The sequence below is a fragment of the Oryx dammah genome, unplaced genomic scaffold (genome assembly GCF_014754425.2).
Source record: "Oryx dammah isolate SB20612 unplaced genomic scaffold, SCBI_Odam_1.1 HiC_scaffold_13, whole genome shotgun sequence".
Lineage (NCBI taxonomy): Eukaryota > Metazoa > Chordata > Mammalia > Artiodactyla > Bovidae > Oryx > Oryx dammah.
In genome coordinates this window covers 50139107-50153720 of record NW_024070197.1, presented here as the reverse complement: position 1 = coordinate 50153720, position 14614 = coordinate 50139107, and the positions used below count along the sequence as shown (strand labels likewise).

Below are 14614 nucleotides of genomic sequence, written 5' to 3'. Positions count from 1 at the left end.
CATAACAGGTTCATTTTTTAAACTTTAGAAAACATAAACCACACACAACCCTAGTTTCGTGAATTTCTCCCCGAAGAGATTTTTTTTTTCCTTCATTAAAATAGCAAAACTGAGCAGGGGGATAAGGGATAAACGTAAAGGGGGCTGCCTCCATTCTGGAGAATTTATATTGCTTTGGCCTTTTTTATTACAACTGCTCAGGAAGTTAAAAACTAAATCAAAAAATGCTAAACTTTTCAAGGGACTCCACTATGACACTAAACCACTGTTGACACGACACATGAGCAGCACCAGCAGCAAAGGACACCTGGCCAGCCTGACTGTGGCCCCAACACAGCAGTCCTACCAAAACTGCTTTCACAGAGAACATTCTTCTTCTTCCACAAAGAGAACCCGCCTCAATTACGGACATTTTCCTTTGTCTCTTGTTTTGTGCCAACTGTAAAAGCCATGCCCCACACCTTCCTCTAAATTGTAAAGGTAAACTTGTAATGATAACAAATGGGAAAACAGCTAAAATGTACATAGCATAATTTCTAGTCAGTCAAATAAATGTTCATAATCCTAAGTTTGTCCTTTTAAAATTACTCAAATACTTCCATACACAGTCTTTGAACAATTCAACAAATACTTCTTGAGCCAATTCTATGACTATGGTCATTTCTAGCCTGTAACTTGGATGACAAAGAGACCATGCCTACCTTTATTAAGCTTACAGCCCTGCTATCACAGGGCACATACAAACCAATTACATCTGATCAACTGTGTCAAGTTCTACATGGCTTACAAGGTGGGGTTATAAGAAGACTCTATGAGGAAGCATATTTAACTAAGACTCAAAGGCTGAGCAGGGGTTATCTTAGAGGTTTTGGGGTGGGGGCAAGTAGGGAAGACTTGCAAAGGAGACAATAATGGATACTCAGCAAGACCCTGGTCCAGGCAGAGGGTCACCTAAGAAATGAAAGGCCAATGGAGCCAAAGCATCAGGAGTTGAAAAGACCTGAGTGAAGTGTGTGTGGGGGGGGGGGGGGGGCTCACACAATCAGGGTTAGACTGATTAATCATCATCTGGGACACTTTTCTTAAAAATGCTTGTAGTTCTAGCATATACATAAAACACTAAATAAATAAAACACTATTTGGGCTTCCCTGGTGGCTCCGTGGTAAAAAATCGGCCTGCCAATGCAGGAGACATGTCATTTTCGGTCCAGAGAGATCCCAAGAGCCAAGGAGCAACTAAGCCCCTGCACCACAACTACTGAGCCCACACGCCGCAACTGCTGAAGCCTGGGCACCTAACGTCAGTGCTCCACAACAAGAGAAGCCAATGCGATGGGAAGCTCTCGAACTGCAACTGGGGAAAAAGTCCACGTAGCAATGAAGACCCAGCACAATCATATTTAAAAAAAGAAAACTATTTGGTCCAAAGTTGAATTTGAAGAAAATTTTAAATATGGAGAGGGAAGAATGGGAGTTAAGAAAAGCACAGAAGAATGCTAACAAAAACATACATTTATGTACACAGCTGAGCCTGACTCTGGCTTAAAAGATATCAAGAATAACATCCATCAAACAACAACAACATAACCACTTGGAATAGAAACATCTCTATCAGAATTAACAAAGTAGGTGTTAAAGTGGATCCTTTCCTAAGCCTTTTTAAAAAGGCTTTCTAACTGCCTGCATTCCAGGTGCCAGGGATTGACCTTTTTTTTTTTTCTGTATAGCTTTAAGATAAAACTGGAAAAGTTGAACTGCAAAGAAATTCCATTTGAAATTCAAATTAAGAGAACACATATGAAAACACTTCAAGACAGTTTAACTTTCAGTTATTTGCGTTCACTTATTTTTTGCGTTAAGTTTACCAAATGGCCGAGCCCGATCCCCACAGAGCACTGACTGAACAACAATAGTGAACTGACCCGGTGCGTGGCCAGACAAGCAGTGCAGCTTCAGTCTCACCTATCAACTCGCGAGTGTCTTGCTATTAAGGGAAGTTCATCCATTACACTTTCATTTGAGACATGAAGGGACTTCCACAGGATAATGGACAGATCAAAACACTTATTTTGGCAACAAATGACGATCATGCCCTGAACTGGCATTTACTGTTTATGTTATTTAATTGATGATGGGCTCAGTGCCACCCTATGCAAAGTAACTCCTCTCTCATACTGGATGAAATGGAACCTTACTATGTCAAATGTACTTAAAAACTCAAGGATCACAAAGCATCTTGACAAATACTCTTCAATACAAATAGCATAGTTTCTTTAACTCTATGTGCAGAAAGTTCTACTTGTCACTGTATCAACACTGTAATTAAAGCTGAGATGACAGCCACTGGTCCCAAGCAGCCCATCTGGTTTGGAGAGATGAAAGGCCTGCTGCGCGGTGTGATTATCACGGCCGGGCCCGCAGCACACCCAGAGAAAAACATCCAACAGTAGCAACCCAGAGGTACAACTGCAAAGGAGGAATTCACGATTACATGACACCTTTAAAAACAAACTTCTGGTAAATCTTGTTATGCACATTTTCCCACCAAAAAAAAAAAAAAAAAACAAACTTAGAAGAAAAAGACCTTTTCCAAGTTCCAAATCTGGGTCAAATTTGGCACTATCTTTGGGCAGCTTAACTAACTAACTCAGGAGGCACGCACAAAGAACAGAGGAAAATGTCACAGCAACTTGGTCTTTGTTTCCTCTGTCCAGAGAGCCAGCCTATCAAAGGCGAGCCTGCTCCTGAGCGTGACACCACAGAGGGCGGACAACAGCTGAATGGAGGGCGGGGGACCAAGGGTCACAATCTAGGTTGAGCAAGATGTGTTCCCTTTTTCTTCTCTAACGACAGTTTCAAAGTAATACCAGAGTACTTGTGCAATCATCCTCAAAAGACACAAACAGAACTCAGGTCCTCCAGGATGGCAACACTGAGGAAGAGCAATCAGGGTCCTACAGAGAGCAAATGCAGTCTCAGGGTCTCTGATTTAGAACTATCCAAGTTATGCCATTGACTGGGTCTGCAGGAACCAAAAATAGTAACTGTTTCAATGGCACTTTTTCCACAAGCAGAATCATCTTACATCTTTTGGCTAACAGCATTTCATCACCACCACCCCACCACCACCAAAGGATCAGAATAGTCTAAGTTTTGCAATTCAACAACTGCATACACTCTCACTCCTCAGTGGAGAAGGAATGTGAAGGATATTGCGCAAGTCACTTCAGAAGACCCTCTCACCATATAAGAAAGACTGAAATGTGACTATGGAGAAATTCTTGCAAACGAATATAAAGCTTCTCAAAGCCTATAGAAACCACGAAACCTAAGCCTGCTCCATCTGAACTGCTAGAAAGAAAATGGTTCTGAGAGCACGGAGCCCTCTTAGGCCAGCTTAATCTTCCAAAAGCCTCTTCCAAAACTCTTCGGAAGTTGGGATAGGAAACACAACAGAAGCAGAAAAGCTTGACAGGACACCGGGAAAAGAGCAGCCCCCAAGAAAAATTAAGACTCCCCGCAAAACGCCAGAGATACAAGACTCAACACAATCCCTCTTTGAGAGGGGACTGAAACCATGTGGCAGGGCCAACCCTACGTACACACTCACACTCATACACACACACACACACACACACACGCTCTCACAGCTACCGCCCTGCCAGGGGATGATGAAATGAGGAACGGAAATTAACATTTCAGGCAACGTCTCACATTGTTCCTTGAGGCCAAGGGCTGCTGCTGGTGCAGCCGCCGCCGCCGCTTCCCTCCCACCCGCCCCCAGTCCCGCCTACCCTCCCCCCGAAACACCCCCGCGCCGCTGCCCCGCATTCCTGCCCCTCCGCGGGCCCACGCGCCTCCCGCGGCCCCAGCGCCCCCTCTCCCTCCAGGGCCCCGGCTCTCCCGCCCCCTCCGGCTTGGAGCCCGAAGCCGCCTGCTCCCATTTCAAAACAGCGATAATAATAGGGACGCTGGGAATAACAACTACAGCCCACACCGCGAATGCGCCCCTCCCGCGGGTCAGAGGTCGGCGCCCCGCTCTCCAGGTGCCCGGGGCCCTCCGCAGCTCCGGGCCGGCCTTTCAAGGTTGCCTGGGCCCCCCAGGCCCGCCTGGAACGCCCAACCGCCCCCCATCTGCCTCTCGCGCTGCCCCGGGACCCCCAGATCCCCAGGCCCAGCCGAAGCGCCCCGTCGGCCCCTCGGGCTTCGTAGGCTCACCCAAAGCCCACCCTCAGCAGCCTACGCCCCCCCCCCGTCAGGCCTGCCTCGAACCCCTGTCGGCTCCTCAGAACCCCTGAAGACCCCTGTCGGCCCCTGCCCGCCCACAGTCCATCCTCTGCCCCTCAAGGCTGCCCGGGACTCCTGTAGCCTCCCCTACCAAGGCTCCAGGCCCACCAAGAGCCCCTCGTCGGCCCTCTGGGCCCTCCAGGCCCACCCCGAGCCCACCCTAGCCCTCGCCTGCCCCTCAGGTCAGCCTGGAGCCCCTCGTCGGACCCCAGCCCCCAAGTCCGCCCGAAGACCACCGTCGACCCGCCCGGCTGCCCCCCACAGGCCCACCTGAATCCCCCCCCCCAAGTCCGCCCGGAGACCCAGAGCGCCGTCACCACTGCCCCAGACCCTGGACCCCAGGCCCGCAGGAGCCCGCCGCGCTGCTCCTCCCGGCGCGCAAGGCCTGCAGGCCGCGAGGCCGCCCCACGCCCGCCCCGAGCCCCGCGCGGCCGCGGCTCTCACCGGCTCCGGCTCCGGCTCCGGCTCTGGCCCGCGGCTCAGCGGCGGCGCGCGGGCGAGGCCATGCAGCCCCGGCCCGTCACCGGCCCGCGGCCCGAGCGGGAAGGCGGCGCGGGCTCCGAGCGCCGGCGAGGCGGGCGGAGACGAGCCCGCCCTCGGGCGGCGCCGCGGCAGTCTGGCTCTCACTGAGGGGGCGTCGGGCCGCGCGCTCGGCGGCGCCTCCCCGCTTGGGGCCCTCGCTCCATCGCGCTCCGGCTCGGGCGGCCTCTGGCTCCGGGACCCGGCGGCGGCTGCGGCGGCGCCGGCAGCATGAGACGTTACCTCCCATTGGCCCGCCGTATCCGCCACCACCATTGGTCCGCCGAGTTCGGGCACAGGGATGCTTACGTCACGGCGTCGGTGAGGAAGTGCGCATGGGGCCAAGGGAGACGGAGAGATTGACAGTTTCTAGGACGGGCTGGGGCGGGACCAGAGGGACGTCCGGGGTCGGATTGGACAAGGTCGTGCGTCCAGGCGCAAGAATCGCCGAGGTAGCGAGAAGCTGGATTGGCTACGTGTTTCCCACAGGGGGCGGGTCTTTTGGCCTCGAACATGACGATTGGCCTTTCCAAGTGCCGGAAGCGGCGCAGGGAACGGTCGGGAGTGGGTCTGGGCGGAAGGCGCTAGAAGGCGCGGTGTCGCGGGCCGCCCACTGGTAGGGAGGCGCGCCCGCGAGTTCAGGACCGGGTGGGGGTGGTTGGTGCTCTGTCAGCTCACATCCAGACCATTCTGCTCTTGTTGCACCTGCCGCTGGCGCAGGGACGCTTGACCACCGTCCACCGACCGAGTCGCCTCTCAGATCTGCTTTTTTAAAGGGAACGAAGATCCTTCAAGCCGCGCGGCGGGGCCAAAAAGAAGAACAGTGACTTCCACCAAATAGGGGATTAAAATTAGGAAATATGAATAAGGAGGCAGTTTGCCTAGAAGTAATCTGAGAACATACTAAAGCAAAAACAAAGTGAAGTTCCACAGAAGATATGGATAAAAATATACAGTAGCGAAAAGAAGTGCAGAGAAAAGGAAAGAATGAAACCTTTGAACACATTAATTCACAAATGTTTACTGAGTGTCTGTTACCAGCCAGGCACTAAATCAGGCACTGGAAGCGAACTGTAACAGCGGCTCTGTCTACCAGCATGTGGTTTCTCACCACGGAGGGAAGACACGTTCGTTGAATACAAGTACCTAATTACAGGCTGTGATAAGTGCTTTGAAAGAGAAGTATAGGGAGTTATGAAGGAATACTGAGTGAATATCAGGTCTACTCTGAGCAGTGGCTTGACACTTAAGGTGCTGCCAGAAGGCTGAAGAAGAAGTAGGAGTAAGATGTGGTGGAGAACATCCAGTAAGGTGGCTTCTAGCCACATGTGACAAGCACTAGAAATGTGGCAAGTCCAGGTTGACATGTGCTGTGAATATAAAATATCGGGTTTCGAAGGTGTGGTGTGAAGAAAAGAATGTAAAATGTAAAAAAGTCAATCTTTGTATTTTTTACAAGTGTTGTGTGTGCTTAGTCACTCACCCCTGGCAACCCTATGGACCGTAGCCCACCAGGCTCCTCAGTCCATGGGATTCTCCAAGCAAGAATACTGCAGTGAGTTGCCATGCCATGCCCTGCTCCAAGGGATCTTCCCAACCTAGGGATAGAACCCACATCTGCATTACAGGCAGATTCTTTGAACCACCGGGGAAGCCCTGCTGCTGCTGCTAAGTCGCTTCAGTCGTGTCCAACTCCGCGACCCCATAGACAGCAGCCCACCAGGCTCCCCCGTCCCTGGGATTCTCAAGGCAAGAACACTGGAGTGGGTTGCCATTTCCTTCTCCAATGCATGAAAATGAAAAGTGAAAGTGAAGTCGCTCAGTCGTGTCCGACTCCTAGCGACCCCATGGACTGCAGCCTACAAGCCCTATTACATGGGAAAATGATAGTGTTTGGGACAATTGCATTAAAATATAGTGTTAAAGTTAATTAAATCTTCTTTTTTCTTTTTAATTGTAGCCGCTTGGGAATTTTAAATAACATCCTGGCTGCATTCCATTTCTGTTGGACCACCCTGGGCAAAGGGTGGTCCTAACCCATGTCCATGGGGAGAGAGAGGCCTGGTGGCTGGAGGGACAGCACTCATTTATTCAAAGCACACTGAGGGCTTTTGAGTGCCTACTGTGTGCCTGGAACAATTCTAAAAGTGAAAAAATGAATGTTAGTCCCTCAGCTGTGTCCGACTCTTTGCGACCCCATGGACTGTAGCCCACCAGGCTCCTCTGTCCATGGGATTCTCCAGGCAAGAATAATGGAGTGGGTTGCCTTGCCCTTCTCCAAGAGATCTTCCCGACCCAGGGATCAAACCTGTGTTTGCCTTCATTGCAGATAGGTTCTTTACCTTATGAGCCACAAGGGAAGACCAGCACAATTCTAAGGCCTGTATTAAATATGGGGTAGTGGGGGGCTCAGATTAGATCACCTTTGAGCTGAATCACAAAGGAAGCAAGGCATGTGGATTGGGGAAGAGCACCCCAGGACTCACAGGAAGGAGCCTCAGCAACCACAGAGCAAATCTGGAGCAAATGAGATGAGGGAAGTGGCTGCTAAAAGTCCCAATTCAGAGTTGGAATTTCACTCTGAATGAAAACTAAACCACAGAGAGTTTCAGGAAGGTGAGGGGACCCACTGTTGAAAGGGTCACTCTGGAGATGATGGGAGCATGGAGGATGTGGCAGTGATGTCCAGACTGGTGAGACAGTGGCATCTGGCGTGTGTTTTGAAGATAGAGTAGGCATGATTTTGTGAGCTGTGAGAGAAAGAGGCAGGTCTGGGATGCAGTCAACATTGGCTGGAAAGATGGGGAGGAATAGGTCTGGGTCACAAAACTGGGAATTTAGTTTTATACAGCTAACTCTGAGATGCTTGGGCCTCCTCATGGAATACTAGAGGGACAGCAGCAGAGAGGTGGCCAGACCCCTGGAGGCCTCCAGGCACAGGGCTGGATCTCAGCCTGCAAGTAGCACCTGCAGTGAAGGGCTCAGAGGCAGCAACTGCCAAAACAGTGCGCACTTGACAGGGGGCTAGCAGGAAAGCTGTCGCAGTGGTTCCAGAGAAAAGAGACACAGGAAGAGTGACGGGGACCTAGAGAAGGTGGACAGTGGCAGGGTGGTGGGACAGGGGTCAGGAGCCAACCGCCTGCTGGGCTAGGGGGTTGGAAGGGGCCTGCCAGAGCCAGCATTGTCACATCTTCTAGTTTTTTATTGGAAAATAAATTTTGATTGGACATTTCAAGAAGAGAACATTTCAATAAGAGTTCAACAATTTGTCAAACACTGTGCAGCCAAGCAAAACATCAGATCTACAAATTCCTGACCTTGATCCCTAAAGGGCAGTTCTCCAGTCCTTGCCTGTGAAGTCTGCTTTCCTTCAGCAGTTACCTGGGCTCACCTCAAGGTTCTGGCCCAGAAGCTCTGGGAGAAGCCCAGAACATCCCCAAGCCCAGTCAGGAAGGCCTGGCCCCAGCAGCACCTGTGCTTGGCCATCTCGCATGCTGCTGTCTGAGTATATGCACCAGAGCCCATACCTCCCTGTCCACCCCCCACCCAAAGCTCCTAGGTTCACCTTGCAAACACTTATTCAGGCCTATATTTGCCAGGAGCTGACCTGGGAACTGTGTACTGAGCCACGAACAAAACCAGGTTCCTGCCAAAGGCACTCATGTTCCTGTGTCTCTGGAACCCAGTGGAGCTCATACTTGGCCAGGCACAAGCCAGTCCATGACTCCCCCAGTGATGCCGGGTGCCCTCCCAGAGAAGAAATGATGCATCCTACCCGGCTCTTCCCTGAGTGAAGGCGCCGATCACCTCTCCACACTCACCAGCCACCCACACCCCATGCCATGTGTGGCCTGGGAGACTGGCGGGCTGCTGTGCCCAGTGGAACTCCTCCCTCCATTGCAAAGTGGTCAGAGCAGGCCCACAGCCTGGCACGTCCCTTGTTCTTTTTCCCTGGGGCCCTGTGTTAAGAACTGGCATCTGGGTTTGGGCCCAACTGGCCCAGCCTCAGCCCTGTGCTTGACCCCAGCTTGCTAGCATTCTCAGCATTAGAATCTGGAACCCAGGTTCATTTCACAGTAAATTATTACACGTTTCACTTTCCAGTTACCATAGCTCTGTGTTGCTCAGTTGTGTCCAACCATGGGATTTTCCAGGCAAGTGTACTGGAGTGGGTTGCCATTTCGTTCTCCAAGCTTTGTGTTATATTGTCCCCCAAACCTCAAGAGGAGGAGGAACTGCGGCAGAAAGCAGGATTCAGATATTCCTGTGGCCCCTGAACTTGGGGCCATCAGAACACCCCCCAATTTTTAAAACTCTCCACCCAATACTTTTCTTGTAGTCCTACAAGTTTTGATGTCATGTTAAGCATTGAAATATGATGATGTAATTTTTTTTAATCAATTCATCACAAATCCAACTAGAAGACTGAGAGTAAAATAAGTCTTCCTAAGACATTTCCTAATCACACTGCCCTACACTTGCACAATGAATTTCCACCTGCAGAAGGCGAGGGCCTTGTTCTGTTGGGAGACGGACGCATGCTCATTCAGCAAATGATTGGATGCCGGATATGTGTGCTGGACAACATTACAGGCCCCCCCTCCAAAAAAAAAACGCACACAAATGTGTTGACATTTTCACAGTCAGATAGTCAGGACTTGACACACCATCTTGTGATAATGTAACTGGAGTAGGATGGGCCAGAAGCTTTCTCAGGCAGCCACATTCAGTCAGTGGCATGATATCCACCTGCAGCCCCCTCCTTGGATTTCTGAGAAAGCCACAGACATCTCTTTGCTCCTCGCCATCCATGGAAAGCTGCCCCTGGGGACACAACTGAGCTCTGCTGGTGACAGTGGTTGGGACAGCAGTCCTCTGGCTAGTGCCAGTTATTCAACTAACTACAGTGCTTTTTTTCCAGGATGGTCAATTCAGACCGTTTTACTGATGCTGAATTCAGTAAAGCCTTTATATGAAAAACAAATTCCCCAAATTGTCCCTTGGTACTTAGCTGGAGAGGGGCCCAAAGGAACAATGTTTTTTAATGATCTTTTTTTTTTTTGATTGAAGTATAATTTATAATGTTTTGTTAGTTTCAAATGTACAGCAAGGTTATTCAATTATATATATATATGCATGTTCTTTTTCAGATTCTTTTCCATTATAGGTTATTACAAGGTATTTTATACTGCAGTGTGTATATGTTAATCCCAAACTCCTAATTTATCTCACCCTTCCCCCAAACCCTTTGGTAGCCATAAGTCTGTTTCTCTATGTCTGTGAGTCTATTTCTGTTTTATAAATAAGTTCATTTGTGTCGTATTTTATATTCCACATGTAAGTGGTATCACATATTTTTCTGTCTCTGACTTCACTTCATGAGATAGTCTCTAGGTCCATCCAAAGAATAATCTCGAATCCAAGTTCCCTTCTTAAATTTATGATGATCATAGACGTCTTTGGTGGAAAGTAATTCTAGTTACATCAGAATTGCCATGTTTGACTTAGACCACTAGCTTGCAAGGGAGGTTCCAGAGAGTCCTAGGGGAGGTGGACAAAACCCTCTGTGGGTGTTGGCAAAGGTCAGTTCTCTTCCTGATGGTACTAGGTGGTGTCTCTGTTTCCCTCTCCTCCTGAGTGCACGTCCATGACGCGGGACAACCATGTCCCTCTGACACTGAGTAGTGTACTTTCTTGTACTTTAAACATTTCTCCGTTCTGATAAGAATATGGTAAATATCCGTAGACATAACCCACGTAAACAAAACCTCTTTGGATGTGCTTCCCCAGTGGTCCAGTGGTTAAGAATCTACCTGCCAATGCCGGGGATGCAGGTTCGATCCCTGGTCTGGGGAAATTCCACATGCCTCACGGCAACTAAGCCTGTGTGCCACAACTACTGAAGCCCTCTTGCCTAGAGCATGTGCTCTGCAACAAGAGGAGCCACTGCAATGAGAAGCCCATGCAATGCAACTAGCGATTAGACCCTACTCAACACAACTAGAGAAAGCCCTTGCGCAGCCACGGAGACCCAGCATGGTGGAAAATAAAAAGAAAGTATTGGGCTATTCCACAGAACCTACAAGGGCTTCCTAGGTGGCCCGGTGTGTAAAGAATCCTCCTGCCAATGCAGGAGACGTGGGTTTGATCCCTGGGTTGGGAAGACCCCTGGAGAAGGAAATGGCAACCCACTCCAGTATTCTTGCCTGGGAAATCCTATGGGCAGAGGAACCTGGCGTGCTGCAGTTCAGGGGGTTGCAAAAACAGCAACATAGAATCTACATATTTAAGGGCTTAGCTGGAGCCAAAGGTGATGCAGCTGTGAGCATACAAGGCCTTCACCGACCAAGCACTAATCATGCAAGTCCCGAAGGACACAAAGACATTTTAAAATAGTGCCTGTGAAAGTTGTTCAGTCGTGTGCAACTCTGCGACAGTCCATGGAATTCTCTAGGCCAGAATACTGGAATGGGTAGCCTTTCCCTTCTCCAGGGGATCTTGCCAACCCAGGGATCAAACCGGGTGTCTCCTGCATTGCAGGCAGATTCCTTACCAGCTGAGCCACCAGGGAAGCCCCAAAGTAGTGCATGATGTGCATATAACATGTAAACAGTAAGATTGTGACTGCGGACTCTGGGGCGGGCTTGTGCTCAGTGTTTTGCAGACCAGTCTCCACACATCCTCTCCCGCAGCAGTCGTCAGGAAGGGCACGGGCTCTGGGACCAGTCCGTGTGGGTTCAAACCCCAAAATCGCCCCTACTAACTGTGATCCAGAGCAGCGGATTCACTCAGGGTCTTGGTTTCCCACCTACGGTGGGGGATGGGAGCACCCACACAGTGTGCCCAACACAGCAGAAACCTGTTGACTGTGACTGCAAACTAAGGGAATGCCCACATTAGACCTGTGGGTGTCCTTCCGTATCTGATTTCCGGAGGTCCCCTGCCATCTTGCTCCAGTTCTGAATGCCCGTGAGAGCAAGCCCAGGGCACATACAAGCACCCCAGGGCACATGTAGCCTGGGGACTGAGGCTGGGCTCCAAGGGTGGGTATTCTGGAAGAAGGAGCTGAGGGGTCACAGCGAGGAAGGAGAGAGAGCCAGCCCTGGGGATTGTGGAAGATGGTGGGGGCAGTGTATAAAGGTGGGGCTGGGCTGGTCCTCAGCATCTCCTGAGCTTGCACAGGCTCCGGGGCTGCCCCTTGTCACTTACATACGTGCTGACAGATTTGCTGTGGGAGACGTGCCCTGACCAGACCAGCTCTTGCCGAGTCACTGCTGAGAACTGGCCCTGCGCCTGCTTCCACGAAGTCCTGGGTGGGGTTCCAAGCCTGCACCTACTCCTATGACACAGTCATCTGATGCCAGCAACAGTGTAGGCACTCAGTGTTGTAGGAATTAATAGTTTGTCATTGCAACACAGCTTTACTGTGCAACTTTCAAAGGTATCCAGAAACTAAAAGGACAGGTGTCACAGGAGTTAATGTAGAAACGCTCTGGCTGGCCTGCACTCCAGTGTCCAGGGCTGTGATCCGTTTTGTGCCCTCAGGGTCCAGCCAGGCCAGGTGCTCCCCATCCACCCTCACAAATGCTTCAGTTTTTCCCTCTGCCACAGACAGACTGTAAACACAGTCTATGGGATTTGCTTCATTTTGTTTATTATGTTTACAAAGCTGTAATCTCGTATAGGATCACCCAAGACCCAAGTTCCAAATAAACTGTCAAAGGAAATAAAACATAAAGCAGCAGGGGTGACGATGGCAAAGCCCAAACTGCATACTGCGATCTGAGAGTCTGAAACCCAAGCACCCTCTCGTCTCCAAGTAATCTCCAAATTAACCTGATCAACTTTTCACTACCCCCAACCAGGGCTGGCTGTGAATTCCAAAGACACAGGACCCTGTGGCAGAAGCTGCTGGGAGATGCTGGCGCCCACCGCCTGTGCCTTGTGTTTTTTTTCCAACAATCCAGGGGGAGGGGGACTTAAGTGAGCATGGTTCAAATTCTCTGCGGAAGCAGCCACCTCTTCCTCTGTCAAACCAATGACAGAGAAAAGGAGACAGTGTCCCATTCCCCTTAGACCTGGGCCTCTGCCCCCACAGCCTATCCTGGAGGGAGGCCTGCCTGGGACTTCCTGAGACTTTCCTGGGGCTGCGGGGCAAGCCCAGTGGCCCGCCACTGGGGTAAACTGGAAGCTCCCCAGGTTTCCACTGCCTCCAGGAGACTAGCCCCTCTCACCCGACTTCCCCTTCCCCCATAGAGGGTCTTCCTGTCCCCCCGTTCCCCACAGCATTCTCTCTAGAGTCTGTTCTCCAGGAAGCAGTCCAAGTCATGCTTCTAAAACACACCAACTGGTCCTAGGCTCAGAATCCTTCAGTCCCTCCAACGTAGAGGCAGGGTCCTGAGTAAGGCATATTCTACCACAATTTTTAAAATGCTCCCTTCTATGTGCCCTTCTCTGTGTTTTGTCCGTCTCCATGGGAAAGCACTTTCCGTGCACTTTGTGGCTCAGTTTACTGTTGTTTCTCCCTGGTCAGAAGAGTGGGAGCCACAGAGGCCAGGCATCACTTTGTTCGTGGCTGTGTCCTCCACACCCAGAACACAGCCATGCAGTGGACATCTGTCAAAGGCAATTCCAGTTTGCCCCACAAAAATCTCCTTTGCCCCTCAGTTCCTTCCTTCTCTGTTTCAAGGGCCTCTCACCAGTCCCCCCAAAACTCATCACAGAAGCTCCAGCCTCCTTCCCCATCTCCCCATCAGCTCTGCTCTGGGTGCCTTCTCCATGCCCTGCCTTGTTTGTCCTTTCTCCTTCTGTTCTGCATTACAGCACATCGAGAATGGGCCAGCCATCTCTGAGTTTGAGGGAATAGGGCAGGAGGTTGGAGGAAGGCAGGCTGTCCTTAGTGGACTGGAGGAGAGCACTTGCCTGTCACTGTCTTTCCCCATTACGCCTGGGGCTGTCTGCCTTGGGTACAATCTCAAAAAAGACAGAATGAGCTCTGTTCGTTTCCATGGCAAACCATTCAATATCACAGTAATCCAAGTCTATGCCCCAACCACTAATGCCAAAGAAACTGAAGTTGAATGGTTCTATGAAGACCTAAAAGACCTTCTAGAACTAACACCCAAAAAAGATGTCCTTTTCATCACAGGGGACTGGAATGCAAAAGTAGGAAGTCAAGAGATACCTGGAGTAGCAGGAAAGTTTGGCCTTATAGTACAAAATCAAGTAGGGCAAAGGCTAACAGAGTTTGCCAAGATAATGCACTGGTCATAGCAAACACTCTCTTCGAACAACACAAGAGAAGACTCTACACATGGACATCACCAGATTGTCAATACTGAAATCAGATGGATTATACTCTTTGCAGCCAAAGATGGAGAAGCTCTATACAGTCAGCAAAAAAAAAAAAAAAGACTGGAGCTGACTGTGGCTCAGATCATGAACTCCTTATTGCCAAATTCAGACTTAAATTGAAATACATAGGGAAAACCACTAGACCATTCAAGTATGACCTAAATCAAATCCCTTATGATTATACAATGGAAGCAACAGATAGATCCAAGGGATTAGATCTGATAGATAAGAGTGCTGGAAGAACTGTGGACAGAGGTTTGTAACATTGTACAGGAGGCGGCAATCAAAACCATTTTCAAGAAGAAGAAATGTAAAAAGGCAAAATGGTTGTCTGAGGAGGCTTTACAAATAGCTGAAAAAAGAAGAGAAGTGAAAGGCAAAGGAGAAGAGGAAAGATATATCCATGTGAATGTAGAGTTCCAAAGAACAGCAAGGAGAAATAAGAAAGCCTTCC

General features: G+C 50.0%; 1 protein-coding gene across 4 annotated transcripts in view; it reads right to left on the bottom strand.

The window, feature by feature from the left end:
- Positions 1-4753, bottom strand: part of ANKRD11 (ankyrin repeat domain 11) — a 118081-nt gene extending 113328 nt beyond the window's left edge. For 3 of the 4 annotated variants that reach the window (XM_040253663.1, XM_040253666.1, XM_040253662.1), the window contains exon 1: positions 4732-4752. The gene's annotated coding sequence lies outside the window, so the exon portion shown is untranslated. Of the gene's footprint in view, positions 1-4731 lie in introns of all 4 variants that reach the window. The other variant, XM_040253665.1, reaches the window with a different exon arrangement.
- Positions 4754-14614: the final 9861 nt, after the last annotated feature.